Source organism: Mus musculus, chromosome 6 (genome assembly GCF_000001635.26).
Source record: "Mus musculus strain C57BL/6J chromosome 6, GRCm38.p6 C57BL/6J".
Taxonomy (NCBI): Eukaryota; Metazoa; Chordata; class Mammalia; order Rodentia; family Muridae; genus Mus; species Mus musculus.
The window spans coordinates 130,146,582-130,161,452 of record NC_000072.6 but is presented as its reverse complement, the minus strand read 5'-3'; the positions used below and the strand labels follow the sequence as shown (position 1 = coordinate 130,161,452).

The window sequence follows — 14,871 nt, the reverse complement described above, 5'->3', positions numbered from 1 at the left end:
GTTGAGAGGTAGGATATCTCAGCTGATTGGAGCTTCATTAAGAGAGATATTTCTGTCTCTTGAGTCACCTGCAGTAGTGTCTGGGAAAGTCTGATACACACACACACACACACACACACACACACATACACGCACACACACACACACACACACACACATATATATGTGTGTGTGTGTGTGTGTGTATATATATATATATAATATATACATATATATATATATAATATATACATATATATATATATATGACTGAAAGATCATTTAGCATTCATGTGTATATCAAAATGTGTAAATAATTTTAAAGCATCATTTTTATTTATTCCTAAATCTTTGACTCTTTGTTATTTGAATAGATTGTTTAATTTTTTTTCAATGGTTTTCAGTGGTAGCACTTTTACCTACCATTTTTATGTGCTAGATATTTTGAACAAACGGGCTGTGGCATTAATACTTCTATATTTCCTATAAACTGCTGTTATCATTAGAAATAAAAACAATTTTAATGCAAGTCTGCAAAGGTTTCTCACCTGTAATGGAATTTGAGGGTTTTTGGATGATTAAGTGAGTTAGTCAAACCCCACCCTTTCTCAACCTTCTGTATCACTAGATCCAGGTACCTTCCAATAGGTTGGCATTTTAATGTTTTCTTTATGAATCACTCAAGGACATATTTTTTAAAAGAACATACTCTACGTATTCCCAAGATGAGTGAGCAGGAGGTCACTTTCCCAACTATGAGATTCCACAAGTCTTCAGGGTTGAACAGCCAGGTGAGACTTGAGGGGACTCAGAGATCTAGAAAAGCTGGCCTAAGAGGTAAGTGTTTTAAGTGTCTAAAATCACTTTTTAAAAGATGTATTTTAAATATTTAGTAGTTTGAAAATATCCTACTGGCTTTTATTGAAAAGTAAAATGTTCCATTTCATCTGGGCTTAATTATACACAAGGGTGAGAGAAGAAAATAGTATTAGTTGGAGGGTTATTATGTACAAAATTGTACAAAATTAAGTTTAAAAATAAAGCAATCAAGTTTTAAAATTAAAAAATCAAACAGAAAGAAATATATAACCCTTCTACCTTTTAGATGTTTGCTAATAAGGGAATAAATCAGATGGGCTGATTAGAACAATGGTAATCAGTAAGAAAACATTTCTTGGGAAACAAGAAGTAAAAAACTATTAGGAGGGTTTTTTTTCCTTTAGTCTAGTCAAGAAGAATTCTGAAAACTTCAAAACTAACATTAAAAAAAAAGAGTTTTTTTTATGTAAAGAAATGTTCTAGAGCAACAAACTCCTAAAGAAATGTAGCTTATGCATTAGAAAAAAATACTTTTCCCTGGCAGTGGTGGAGCATGCCTTTCATCCCTTTAATTGGGAGGCAGAGACAGGTGAATATCTGGGATTGACGCCAGCCTGATCTACAGGGTGAGTTTCAGGACAGCCAGGCAAAACAGAGAAAACCTTTCTCAAACTCCCCCAAAAGAAAAAATATTTTCATACATGAAGAAAGTGTTTTAATTGTCATAAACATCTAAACTTTAATACTGGCAGACAAACTAGGGTCTGGAGAAAAAAACCAATTTTATAGGGAAGCAAAATCCTAAGGAAATGAAGCCTATGCATTAGAAACAATATTTTCACTCTTGAAGAACATGTTTTAATTGTCATAAACATCCAAATATATAATGCCACTTTGCAAAAAACAATTGTCCATCAGAAAAGGACATTTTCTCTAGAGAAAAAGTTGCAGATGCAGAGAGAGGGGACGAGAGGATTCGTCCATGTAGGAATAAGTAAACCCCATGGGGACTTCCTGAAAAAAAAATCAAAGAATAATTTTGTTTATTACTGAAATTGAGAAAATCTCAATTTCTATTCTTTTTATTTACTCTATACACATTGGTACAGCTGTACTCCAATCTGCAATTTTTATCTTTTTTTTTTTATTAATGGTAGTCACAGGCATGTGTTTCATATTCCCAACACCTTAGATACACCCAAATATTTAGTATTATATGGAGCAATTTTGAACTTACAGGAAAAAAGTGATTCTTGAATTACAGGCACTTTCAAGGATGGTGATGCATACAGATCATGTCTAGAACAACTGTGGTTTCCTACCATTTCTCAAAAAGATCCATCCCTCTTTCCTTCCTCCCCATCCTCAGTTATCTCTCTTGGTAGGCTGCATGCCTCAGCTTGATACCTTGTACTTGGATAGTACCTATGCCTTGAATGCCATCTGTAGATTGCACTTTTTTTCTCTATAGAATTGGGTGAGTGCACATGCCTGTCATCTAGCTCCTTCTAATCTGAGTCAGGAGGATTCACTGTGTAAGGCTCAGGCCTTGTTCAAAATTTTGTGAACACCTGTAAAATTTCTAAAATCCTTACATTTTAGGTAGAAATCTACAATCTTGAGGGTACATTTTCAGTCAGTTCATATAATAGACTTGTGCAAAGATTTCCTTGTTTCCATGCTACACAAATTGTAATTAGTATTGAGATCTACTCTATTAATAGAGATTTTTATTGTTTTGTTTTGCTGATTTAAGTGTGTTCAGTCCCTTGGCAGCTCATTGTGATAGCTCTTGGAATCCTCTGTTCCTTTCGGCTGGTAATTGTTGCAGGGTTTGTGGCAAAGAGTAAGTAACTGAGATGCACCTTCTTTGAGCTTCCACCTAGAGAATAGCTTTAGACATGAACTATGCCGTAATACATGCTGTACATTGTTCTGTCTATAATCAGGAGGGGATGCGTCAGAATCTCTGGAGTTATGATATTTTTTCCTGAATAACTGCAGTGTACTCTTCTTTTCATACTTAATCTGTTAACTCTGGGACTGTTGACAGTTCGCCCTTTCAGTCTCATTTTTGATCATGTTCCTTCTGAGGACTTGATGATCATTTAATTTCTCAGCTCAGATGATTAAGCATCTAAAATAAACATTTTTTGAGAAACATCTGTGCAAAGAATCAATGGCCTTGTTTTTATATTTCTTCAAAGTATATTTTATGCATACGTAAAAAGATTTAATCTGACAGAGACAATAAGGTAAGTTTAATTGGATTTCTCTATATTAACAAAGTCAATCAGTTTCAGGCTATGCCAAAACATAACTATGTATGTGAATATATTACAAACCATATGCTCAAAGAAGAATTGTGCCATTTTTTACGTGAGTTTTTGTTTGTTTGTTTGTTTTGTTTGTTTGTGTTTTTTTGTTTTGTTTTGTTTTTTGTCTTTTTGATTTTTTTTTTCTTTTTAGTTCACATTTTCATAGTTTGCTAAATATTCACTGATTATTTTACTTAGGTAATTATCTGCAAATTTGTGCTGTAAAATTGAAGTGAATGGAAGTTAGTTCCACCATAATTTTATTCAGCTCTGTTAATTTATTTTACAGTAAATTTAACTTAGAGAAAATTGAAGTATCTCTTTCTATAATGAGTTAATTGAAGTAATAATTTATAAATGTTAAATACCAAGGAAATAATGATATGTGTTGGCTCTCCACGTGAAGCCTATCCTCTAACATTAAATATTGATATGCATTTCTCTTAAGCATTTTTATTTTATATCTGTGATTAATTTCGTTTTTCAGTATAGTCAACACAAACAAGAAATCCATGAAACTCTCAACCACCACCATAACTGCAGCAACATGCAAAGGGATTTCAACTTAAAGGAAGAAATGTCGACAAATAAGTCTATAGATTGTAGGCCAAGCAATGAACTTCTGGAATACATCAACAGAGAACAGGAGAGATGGGACAGTGAAACCAAGAGTGTTTCAGATTCTTCACGAGACACAGGTATGTAGCAGAGGAATACCATGAGTACAGAATTGCATTATTATCTATTATTTCTTCTCTGGAAGATTTGAAGTACATCCAGCAGCTTCAGATGCTTGTGATCTGTGGGTTAATCATTTGGGGGTTCCTTACTTCATGTAGAGATATGGAAACTCAGAAATCCATATTTGGTTTAGGAGAACCTTATAGTTTCTAGAAGGAAAGTTCTGTTTGGCACTCCTACTGCCCCCTGGGGAGGGAATTACAAATTGGTACCTTTGATAATTTTGATTGTTTATATCTAGCATAAAATCTAAGTCTACAACTTTGTTGCTGACAGAATATGGAAGGTTTTAGTAAGAGTATATTTATGAATTTTTATGCTAAAATGGACTTAGAGCATTTACATGGATGAAGTTATTAGAAGATATTTTTTGTGTGTGTGCATGTGTGTTTCCCATCTGACAGGTTTTGAGAGATCTGTACCATTTGTAAAAGGGACCCTCCCTGGGGCAGACAAGGGAATTTAACCATGGTGTTTAAAGGTTGCAAGTCTGCCACTGACACAGTGAATGAGACTGGAAAAATGAAAACATCAAGAGTCACAAAGAACCTTTCTTGCCCATGCGAGTGACTGGTCATTTTTCTGACACAGTTTATCAATTATCATTAACTACTTTTTCATGATTTGTAACAAAGTGCTCTTGTATATAATCTCACCACTCTGTGACAGTAGGATGGGATGGTTCTCATTATGTGAGGATTAATATATTTAAAACTGTTACATAATAAAATCTGTGATAGGAAAAAAAAAAGCTCCAAAACAATCCTTGAAGTATTCTAGACCCATCGAAAAACTTTTGTGGCATTACTTTAAAATAACTTAACTACCTGTATAGGATAGCATAGTGATGTAATCGCTATGACTGTGAGGTTGAAGGAGGAGGATTATAACTTTCAGTAATAAAAGGTCATCCCAGAAGTTTCAAGGCCAACCTGAGCTACACATTGATACCTCTTCACAGAAAAGTGAAGGTTGGAAATAAACTTACCTAATAAAGCATGGCCATTTCCAGCAACTCTCTAAACAAAACATTCATATTGAGAGGATCTTGCAAAACAAACTGCACACATTTTAATGTATTCAACTTTGAACATTTGGGCATGTGGGCACAACACTGGTGGAATCAACATAATGAGGAGAACAGACTTTCAACACCAAAACCATTCTCATTTATCTCTTATTTCTCTTAAGATAAAAGAATTTAACACAGACTTTGACACAATGCTAAGCATATACAAGTGTGTGGTTGAGTGTTCCATATCTAGAATTCTGTCAGGAGTTTAACTGCCTCTGAGTAGCAAGTTCTCATTGTCTGGCTCTGCCCCCTGGTATCTCCCATGCCTCTGCTTCACAGAACTTGTTTTACGGTTTTTTGTTTTTTGTTTTTTAAACAAACAAACAAACAAAAAAACAGATCTCCATGGAATCATATTATGTGGCCCTATGCCCAGTGTGTTTCACTTTGCAAGCCATCCTCAAGTTCAGTGATGTTTGTCACATAGGTCAGCATCTTGCTTTTGGATTTGTTGTGAGACATGATGTCATTCTGTAGCCCAGGATGACTGGGAACTCACAATGTAGAGAAGACTGACATGAAAGTCATTGTTTAGGCAAAGAAGGCCTCAAACTGTTAGTGATCTTCCTGTCTTTCTCTGAGGAGTTCTCATGTCATAGGCATAAATCATCCTGTCAAGCTGATTCATTTTCCTTTAAAGGATAAGCAATATTTTTGTGTGTATGTGCTTCATTTTCTCTAACGATTCATCCATGATTGACACAGGAAATATTTCTAGATCTCTAGTGGTATGAACAATGTTGTCTAGATCATGCCTGAGTGTGCAGGGGTGTTTGGGCATTATAGAATTCTACTTTCTGAGACCTATGAGATTTTACCTCTTTTTTTTTAAACACAGATTTAATAAATACATTCCGCTGATAAAACAATACCAGAAAATAATAAGTTTAGCCATTTACCTTCTCTGTTGTAGGCAGAGGTGTTAAATACAGGTTCTGCTATGGTACTAAATGGTATTATTTCATCATGAACAAAACTACATGGAGTGGATGTAAAGCGAACTGCCAGCATTACAGCTTACCCTTTGTGAAGATAGAAGATGAAGATGAACTGGTATTGTGGAGGCTCACTTTCCTCTTATTTTCTTAGATTCTGTTTCTAACCCTGAGTAATGAGGTACTGGATCCATTTTTTTTTCATTTGTATATGATTTTCCTGTAATGTGAAGAAAACTGTGGGACACAAGTCTATTAAGTGGAGACTCATTACTACAAAGACACTTTTGTCTTTCAGTATCCTTCATTTCTCAGTAGTGTCCAAGAGAATCCTTCAGAAAGATATCTTTCCCAGATGAAGTTTAATATTTTGGTTTAGCATATCCAGTTACTGACAGTCATTTATCTCCATATAGTGCCAAGTAAACCCCTATTTTTAGGATTTGCTATTTAGAACCTGAAAGTGAGACTGCCTGAGATGAGTAATCAATCAGATGACAACAGGGAAAGCATTTGTGCTCGGGTCCTGTCTGCAAAATGAGATAATATGAAAACTGTAGAATTAAATGGTTGAGTAGTTAACTCCATAGAAATTTCCACTGAAACTGTTCACAATACATACTGCATATTATTCTTATGTCCTGTAAAATAGATATCCATCTTTAGAAATGTCTATTTAAAAGAAAATAAAGTTTCCAAGATTCTATCATCCCCTCTTTAAATTATTGCTTATGAAATCTTTTCAAATTTGAAGACTACATTTTTCTAGAAAAATAATTGCAGAATCACCTTGAAAATTTTGTTGTGTATAACATGGTATGATATTCATACATCAATTTAATAATGTTTATTTAAAATTATAAATGGATATTGATGTCAAAAATAGTGTAATTTTCCTTTTGATACAATAAACATAACCAATTTTTGAAATTTAATATTATTAATATTATTATTAGCAGCAGCAGCCTTAGTAGTAGTAGTAGTAGTAGTAGTAGTAGTAGTGGTAGAATAGTAGTTTATTTATTCATTTTAAATCCTGATCCATAATCCATCCCTAACTACCCTTCTCCTCTGATTGGATGGGGTCCCCTAGGTATCCCCATGACAAAGGACAATATATTTCCATGAGGTTAGGTGCATATGCTCCCACTGAAGCTAGACAAGGCAGGCCAGTTACAAGAACTTAACCCATGTACAGGTAACAGCCTTTGGGATAGTGCCTACTCCACTTGTTCAGAACTTACACTGAAGGCCAAGCTGCACACATGCAGGTAGGATGAGTTTCAACCCAATGTATGTTTTTTGTTTGTGGATCCATCACTGAGAACCACAAGGGTCTTTGTTAGTTGATTCTCTTCGTCTTACTATGGAGATCCTACTCCCTTCAGAGCCTACAATCCTTCCACTTGTTCTCCCCGAAGAGTCCTCAAGCTCCATTCACTGTTTGGCTATGGGTGTTTATGTATGATTCAGATTGTGAACAAAGCTTCACAGAAGACAGCAATGCTATAATCCTGTTTGCAAGCATAACTGTGTATCATTAGTTAGGTCAGGGATTGATGATTCTCCATGGGATGTGACTCAAGTTAAGCTGGTTATTGGTTGTTTATTCCCTTAGACTTTACACCATCCCAAATCCCTGTATTTATTGTAGAAGTGGTAAGTTTAGGAACAAAGTTTTGTGGGTATGTTGTTTCCCTGTCACTCCTCAGGAATTCTTCATTTGCCACAGGATGCTGCCTACCCAGGTTATATAGAGATACAGCTAAGGACACCCCCATTGACTCTTGTGTACTTTCCCTATCACTGATATCCATCTCTTCTGGGAGATGTCCCCATCCACCCCCTATCAGTTTCAGATTTCAATTCATTCTCATTCCTTTCAGGCCATCCTCTCTACCTGACGCACAGCAGTTTCTGAACCCTAATTGATCCCTTGATCTAATTTTTCACTCAGTTCCCTCCCTCCATCTACCTTCTATGATTATTACATTCCTGATTCCCATTGAGACTCAAGCATTCTTACTTGTGGCATTCTTTTATCCAGCCACTGGGTTCTGTGGAGGGTATCATGTACATTTGCATTTTATGTATAGTATCAACTGATAAGTGAAGACATACTATGAATGTCATTTTAGGATTTGACATTTAGGATGATATTCTTAAGTTCCATCAATTTGCCTTCAAAATTCATGATGATTTTTTTCATAGCTAAAGAGTACTCAATTGCATAGATGTAGCACATTTTCTTTATCCATTTTTCAGTGAAGGGACATCTAAGATGTTTCCAATTCCTGGGTATTATGAATAAAACTGCTATGAACATATCTGACAATGAGTCTTTTTGGGATGGTAGAGAATCTTTGAGTATATGCCCTGGAGTAGTAGTACTGTTTCTTGAGATAGAAGTATTGCCAGTGTTCTGAGAAACCACCAAATTGATTTCTACAAGTGTTCCCCCCATCATCACTGTAGTAGTGTTCCCCTTTCTTCATATCCTTGTCAGCATGTGCTATCATTAACTTTTTTAACTTAGCCATTCTTATTGGGGTAAGACATGATCTCAGTTTTGTATTGACTAGCATTTCCCTAGTGGCTAAGAACTTTGAATGTTTGTTAATGTACTTCTTGGGCATTCAATATTTCTCTGTTGAGAATTCTCTGCTTAGCTCACACATATTAGATGCAATAGAAGGAATCTATGCATCAGTCAAAAATGATAAATCTAAAAAATTCCAGCCTTAAGTAGGAATATTGTGAGTTCAAGAGCAACCTTGTTTAAATTCTGAGACTCAATAATAAACAAAGTCCCAAATCAAATCATGAACCGAGGACACTTGAAGTTTTTATTTTAAATAGTTTATTGAACTGACCTCAATTTGATATAAATAGGAAGTCAATTTAGAAAATGAATATGATGAGACTGAGTGGTGGGAGGATAAGAGAGCAGAGAGTGAAATGTGGGTGGTGGGAACTCTTCCTACTTGATCTCTCATCCAACATACAGAAATTTCATGACAAGCTACATTGTTTCCTATACAGAAATTCCTTCAATGCCATGTTATTCCAGAGAGTTACTGGATTGGATTGTCATATGATAAGAAAAAAAAAGGAATGGGTGTGGATTGACAATGGCCAATCTAAACTGTGAGTTTCTGATCCCTTCAGACTCTAACCCTCCCTTGGGGATTGAGAGGGTTGTCTGCAAAGGCTTTTCTTTACTTCTCATGGTTTTCGTCATTTTCTATGGAGCTCAGAAGTAAGGACAAGTTGTATAAGGGAGTTCCTGATCAAGTGTTACAAAAGGAAGATATATAGTTGAGGAGTTGACCAAAAGTGCCTTAGTATTGCATACATCTAAGGATGGTGTGTTCTAACATGGGAAGGGCACTAGACCATCAACAACTTAAGATGGTGTAATGTGAGGGAATGGTCATGACAGATACAATGAGTCTGAGTATAACAGATATTCATTTAACATTTTTTATTGTTGTTAGCTTATATCATTTTCAGTTATTAATAAATATAAGTACATGTTCATATATACATACATATGAATGCTTTCCTTCCATTTAAAGGTGTGTTGTGTGAATCTCAAGTTTATTTTTTATCTACACTCTGGTAGAAATCTGTTTACTGATTAACTTTCTTAATAATATGACTTTTTCTTTAGTACCATATATACATCAAATAATATATGAACATATCTGCCCCTACTCCTACTCAAATCTCTAACATGTCCCATGATAACTTCTTGCCTTACTAATTAACTGTCCACAGGTGCATGGTTGTAGGCCATGCACTGGAACCAGAAAATCCAACAATAGCCACACACTCAATAAAGAAGTGAATCTCACTTTTTCAGCAGCTGTCACCTAATAATGGTTTCTAAAATGAACTAAACTTTACAAAATCTCATCTTGTCTGGAAGTCTAGAAGGCAGAATTTCACAAAGCCTTCCTTCTTCTCTGGTGCTACCTTTTTTATTTTCTCTTCCCTGCTATTCCCTGATACTTGCTGGTGGTATGGAAAGGAAGAAGTTGATATAGATGTCTCCTTTAAGGCTCAGCACATAAACACTTCTCCATAGCAGTTTGGCCAATTCTGACACACTTCATGGACTCTGCCTCACCGAATAAAGAAGCTTCTCTGATGGAGATTGAGAGCATCACCGGTCTAGTCTATAGGTGTAAATATTAACCACTGCTCACTTAGCAGAGAGATTATAGCAAGTTTGAACGTGGGGCATTTGACCTTCACAATATTGGATTTCTGATTTAGATTACAATACCAAGCATGCTTGCCTCCCATGATAAAGGCCTCATTTCCAATAAGAATACATTTATTGATCCTATAACATGTCTTGTCTAGCAGGTCACCATTGTAGCATACAAGGTCCAGTGCAGGATAGGACTACTCATACCTTTTCTCCCCTAAAAGCTTTATATAACCTACTAACTCCTTGAAAGCCTGCCTAGGGGAGGCATCTTCAGAAACAAGGCCTTATCACATAGTTAAGAAACCCAAGTGCAGGAGCAATAGCCTGTGCTGTTTGGGAGAACTCTGTCATCTACCTGACCAGACAGTAATTTCTCTGTAGGTATCCTTTGCCTTGTATTTTGGTTTCTCTTTAAAAACGAATATCTTCTGTAATTGTAACGCTTTTCTAAATTTTAATTCTCATATTAGTTACATTTTTATAGAAAATGTAACTTTTATAGTTACATTTTATATTTTGATCTGTTCCCCTTCATACTGAATATGCCTTATTGCTCCCTACCTTACTACAGACTCAACATCATGTTATTTCTATATCTGCCAAAAAAAAAAAACCCAACAACAAAAGGAAAATAAAATCAAGCAGGTAAAAACACAAATCAAAATCACAATAAGACAAAATTTACCCCTCCAAAACAAACAAGCATACACGCAAAAAATTACACACACACACAATCACACACACACACACACACACACACACAAGACTCTAAACCACCAAAGAAATATGGAGTCTGTTCTGTCTTGCTCAACTATAAGCTTACTAAGTAGTGGTTTTCCTTAAAGCCTATATACACAATTAGTTTAAGTTTACACATCCTTTATTCTTTCTGATTACCTATTTTCTAGTTCACAATCTTCCTTTGTCTTTGAACACTCAGAATCCAAAACATATATTTTTCATTTTATCTGATTATTTCTTTTTTTCACCATTCCTAAATTTGATGAATATGAATATTCTATTTTTCTTCATCCTAAATCCAAAATTCCAAAATGTTTTATTTTGCGAAAGACTCATTCTTTGGCAGTTCCATGTGGTTTCAGTGGATTTCACACTCTTTCTCTCATGTGACAGAGTCTCATTAACCCAGGATAGCCTCAAACTACCTCTGTATTGAAGGTTAACCTTGAACTGTGATCCATCTACCGTCATCTCCTCACAACTGGGATGATGGATTGTGTCCCACAATGCCTGGCCGGATTTATTATTGAGGATCTTTGTTTTGAGTACATTCCTTAGTTCTGCTTTTTGGGAAAAACTAGCAACAGTGCTTCCCTGACCATCTGAGATTTGTCCAATTCCTCCTAACACCTCAACTTGAGGAGAAATCTCATTTCTGTTGATTTATACAAGATAATCTTAATTATCAATTATTAAATAATTACCTTTTTACTTCATTTTTCTATGTAACCCATGTGTCCCAGAGTGCACAGTGCTCCTGGTTTTGTGGTAATTTGTCTGTGTTATAATTTACTTTTTTTATTTAGCTGACTTTTTTTTAACAGAAATATAGTTATGGTCCCTAAAATATCATCCTGCAGAAATTAGAGTTCTGTTGCAGACAGGGAATTCAGTAGATTACTATGTGTCTGTGAAGACCCGTTAGCTATGGGGTGCTTAAGAATAAAGGGAAACAATGCAAAAATATTAGTTACAAGCACTCATCTGTGACTATATTTAAAATATAGCCTTTCTCCTTAAAACACAAACCTATAAAACCTTGTTTTGTATGCCAAACACATCTGCTTTACTATTGTCCTAGCATTCTTATTGACAAAATATAAATGGGAAAGCAAGATTGATAAAATAATTCTTTGAAAATATTGAAAATCAGATTTAACCACTGATTAAACACTTGTGAGTGTGAAATGTGATGTAGAGTTTTGGTGTGATAAAAGACCATTTCTTTATAATGAACTTAGAAGAAAATAATTTCATGATGAACTTAGGCTAAACTTAGGCTATATATTCTGTATACTTTGGCCAATAGAATTTTTAAAATCATGATTTTTTTCAGTGAATGTTCAAAATTTACTCGTTGCCCACTCTTGTCTTTGCTCTTCAGTGACATGAAAATAAGGAAAATGAACTTTAAGTCTATAGGATGTTTATTTTTATCTAAAGCAAGAATAGAAGATACTAACTGTAATACTCCCTACTACTGTATTTGTGGGAAGAAACTGGATAATTTCCCTGATTAACTTTCCAACCAGAGTTAAAGGTAAAAATGGAATGTGTTGATCCTTATTCGTTTCTTGTAATAATTCATGAGTCCAACAAACAAGTATTTTGATTACAGAACATAGTCTGCTCTGAAGAGAAACAAAGCTGCAAGAACATTGGTACTGTCCTCTTCTACTTATCTTTACAAAACAGAGGTCATTTTGTATCCTGTTGGAGAGAGGACACATCTACTCAGTGAATGGGCATGCTTTGCACTAAAGCCTTCAGAATTGTGTTCTTTCTGATTTCTTAAACTCCCATAAAACCGAATAAAGGGCCCCCCCTAAAATAAGAGCCTGAATTTCCATTAATGTTATGACAAATTGTTTTTGTTTGTTTGTTCTTTTGCTTGTTTGTTTGTCTGAGACAGGGTTGCTATGTGTAGCCCTGACTGTCCTAGAAATCTCTTTGAAGACCAGGCTGGCCTCAAACTCTTAAATCTGCCTGTCTCTGCCTCCCAAGTGCTGGGATCGAAGGCATGTGCCACCACTGCCAGGCAAGACAAACTGTCTTGGTTGGGCCTGGAGGGCATCATCCTGAGTGAGGTAACCCAATCACAAAAGAACTCAAATGAAATGTACTCACTGATAAGTGGATATTAACCCAGAAACTTAGTATAGCGAGATATAAGGTACAATATGTAAAACATATGAAACTGAAGAAGAACGAAGACCAAAGTGTGGACACTTTGCTCATTCTTAGAATTGGAAACAATCACCCATGGAAGGAGTTACAGAGACAAAGTTTGGAGCTGAGAGAAAAGGATGGTCCATCTAGAGACTGCCATATCCAGGGATCCATCACATAATTAGCCTCCAAGCGATGACACCATTGCATACACTAGCAAGCCTTTGTTGCAAGGACGGTGATATAGCTCTCCCTTGTGAGACTAGGCCGGGGCCTAGCAAACACAGCTCACAGTCAACTATTGGATGGATCACAGGGCCCCCAATGGTGGAGCTAGAGAAAGTATCCAAGGAGCTAAAGAGATCTGCAACCCTATTGGAGGAACAACATTATGAACTAACCAGTACCCCAGAGCTCTTGATTCTAGCTGCATATATATCAAAAGATGACCTAGTCGGCCATCAATGGAAAGAGAGGCCCAATGGTCAGGCAAACGTTATATGCCCCAGTACAGGGGAATGCCAGGGCCAAAAAATGGGAATGGGTGGGTAGGGGAGTGGGGGGAGGGACTTTTGGGATAGCATTGGAAATGTAATTGAAGAAAATATGTAATAAAAAAAAGAGAAAAAGAATAAAAGTACAATTAAGAGAAGAAATGTCTTTGATTTCTCATGTTAGCTGATTACAATTTGGTTTTGATTTTTGTTTCATGTGTAAACTTTTCTCAATGCTATAAATGTTTCCTCTGTCCATAAAATATAATATCAAATTTGGTGAACAGTTGCAAGTGTAGGTCAAAGATAAGTGGATTATTTTTACCCAAGTCGTATGTTGTCCTATCTTCCCAATTTAATTCATATACAATTTTAGGTCTTATAAAAAAAGGTGGTAATACTTGAAATTTGCTAAATGTAGTCGTTTACACTGTGATTCTGGCAATTAATAGGCCAAGACACAATTGTTGAAAAAAGAATATAGCAAGAGCCTAGGTCATAGAACCAAAACAAACAAACAAAATTGAGGCACACATGTTCCTCATTTTATTCGAGGGACAATAATTTATATTATACAAGTGTATCCAAATGATCAAACTCAGGACAGTTAGTATTGATGCAGTAACTTGTTTTAATCTCCAAGCCATGTACCTCACCACTGACTGGATACTGTCATGCTAGGAGTTTCCTCCATGTTCAGGTTCAGGTGCACTCAGTGATGGTGTCATTTTAAGGTCTTTTTGTCCTGAAATTTTTTTTTATGTTTTCTGGGGTGGTGGTTTTTGTTTGTTTGGGATGTGTTTGTTTGTTTTTTTCTGAATCAGCTTTTCTTTGTGCTACCCTAGCAGCTCTTGGGCTCGTTCTGTAGGACTGAGAGGGACTCAGATTCCTTTGCTTCTGCCTCCTGAGTGATGAGATGAAAGGCCTGCTTGTTGCTTTTTCTAAACCTTAATATTTTGTAAATGAACTTTAGAAGTGAGACAATGAAGTACAAAAAAAATAGACCCCCCTTGCACAGGGGCCATGCTAATCTTTTCTGTATCATTCCAATTTTATATATGTGCTGCAGAAATTGTTAAAACAACTTTGGAAAACAATCTGGAAGTTCCTCATGTAATTGGAAATAGTTCTACCTGAAGACCCAGCTATACCACTACTGGGCATATACCCAAAACATACTCCAACATATAACAAGTACTCATGCTGCTCTAAGTTTATAGCAGACTTTTCATCATAGACAGAAAATGGAAACAACCCAGATGTCCCTCAACAGAGAAATGGATACAGAAAGTGTGGTACATTTGTAGAATGGAATACTATAAAGCTATCACTGAGTCCATGAAAAGCACAGACAAATAGATGGAAGTAGAAAATACCATCC

General features: G+C 35.7%; 1 non-coding gene and 1 pseudogene across 3 annotated transcripts; one reads left to right on the top strand and one right to left on the bottom strand.

The window, feature by feature from the left end:
• The first annotated feature begins 704 nt into the window (after positions 1-704).
• Klra14-ps (killer cell lectin-like receptor subfamily A, member 14, pseudogene) lies at positions 705-12,347 on the top strand (annotated as a pseudogene). 2 transcript variants are annotated; one of them, NR_104106.1, is made up of 6 exons: positions 705-816; positions 2,564-2,642; positions 3,594-3,814; positions 5,846-5,985; positions 8,910-9,014; positions 12,212-12,347. The product of NR_104106.1 is annotated as a killer cell lectin-like receptor subfamily A, member 14, pseudogene, transcript variant 2 (transcript). The 2 variants fall into 2 exon arrangements; NR_104105.1 differs by having other exon boundaries at positions 2,555-2,642.
• A 2,122-nt stretch (positions 12,348-14,469) lies between these two features.
• On the bottom strand, positions 14,470-14,573 carry Gm24712. Its single transcript, XR_003956559.1, has one exon. It is a non-coding gene; the product is annotated as a U6 spliceosomal RNA (small nuclear RNA).
• Positions 14,574-14,871: the final 298 nt, after the last annotated feature.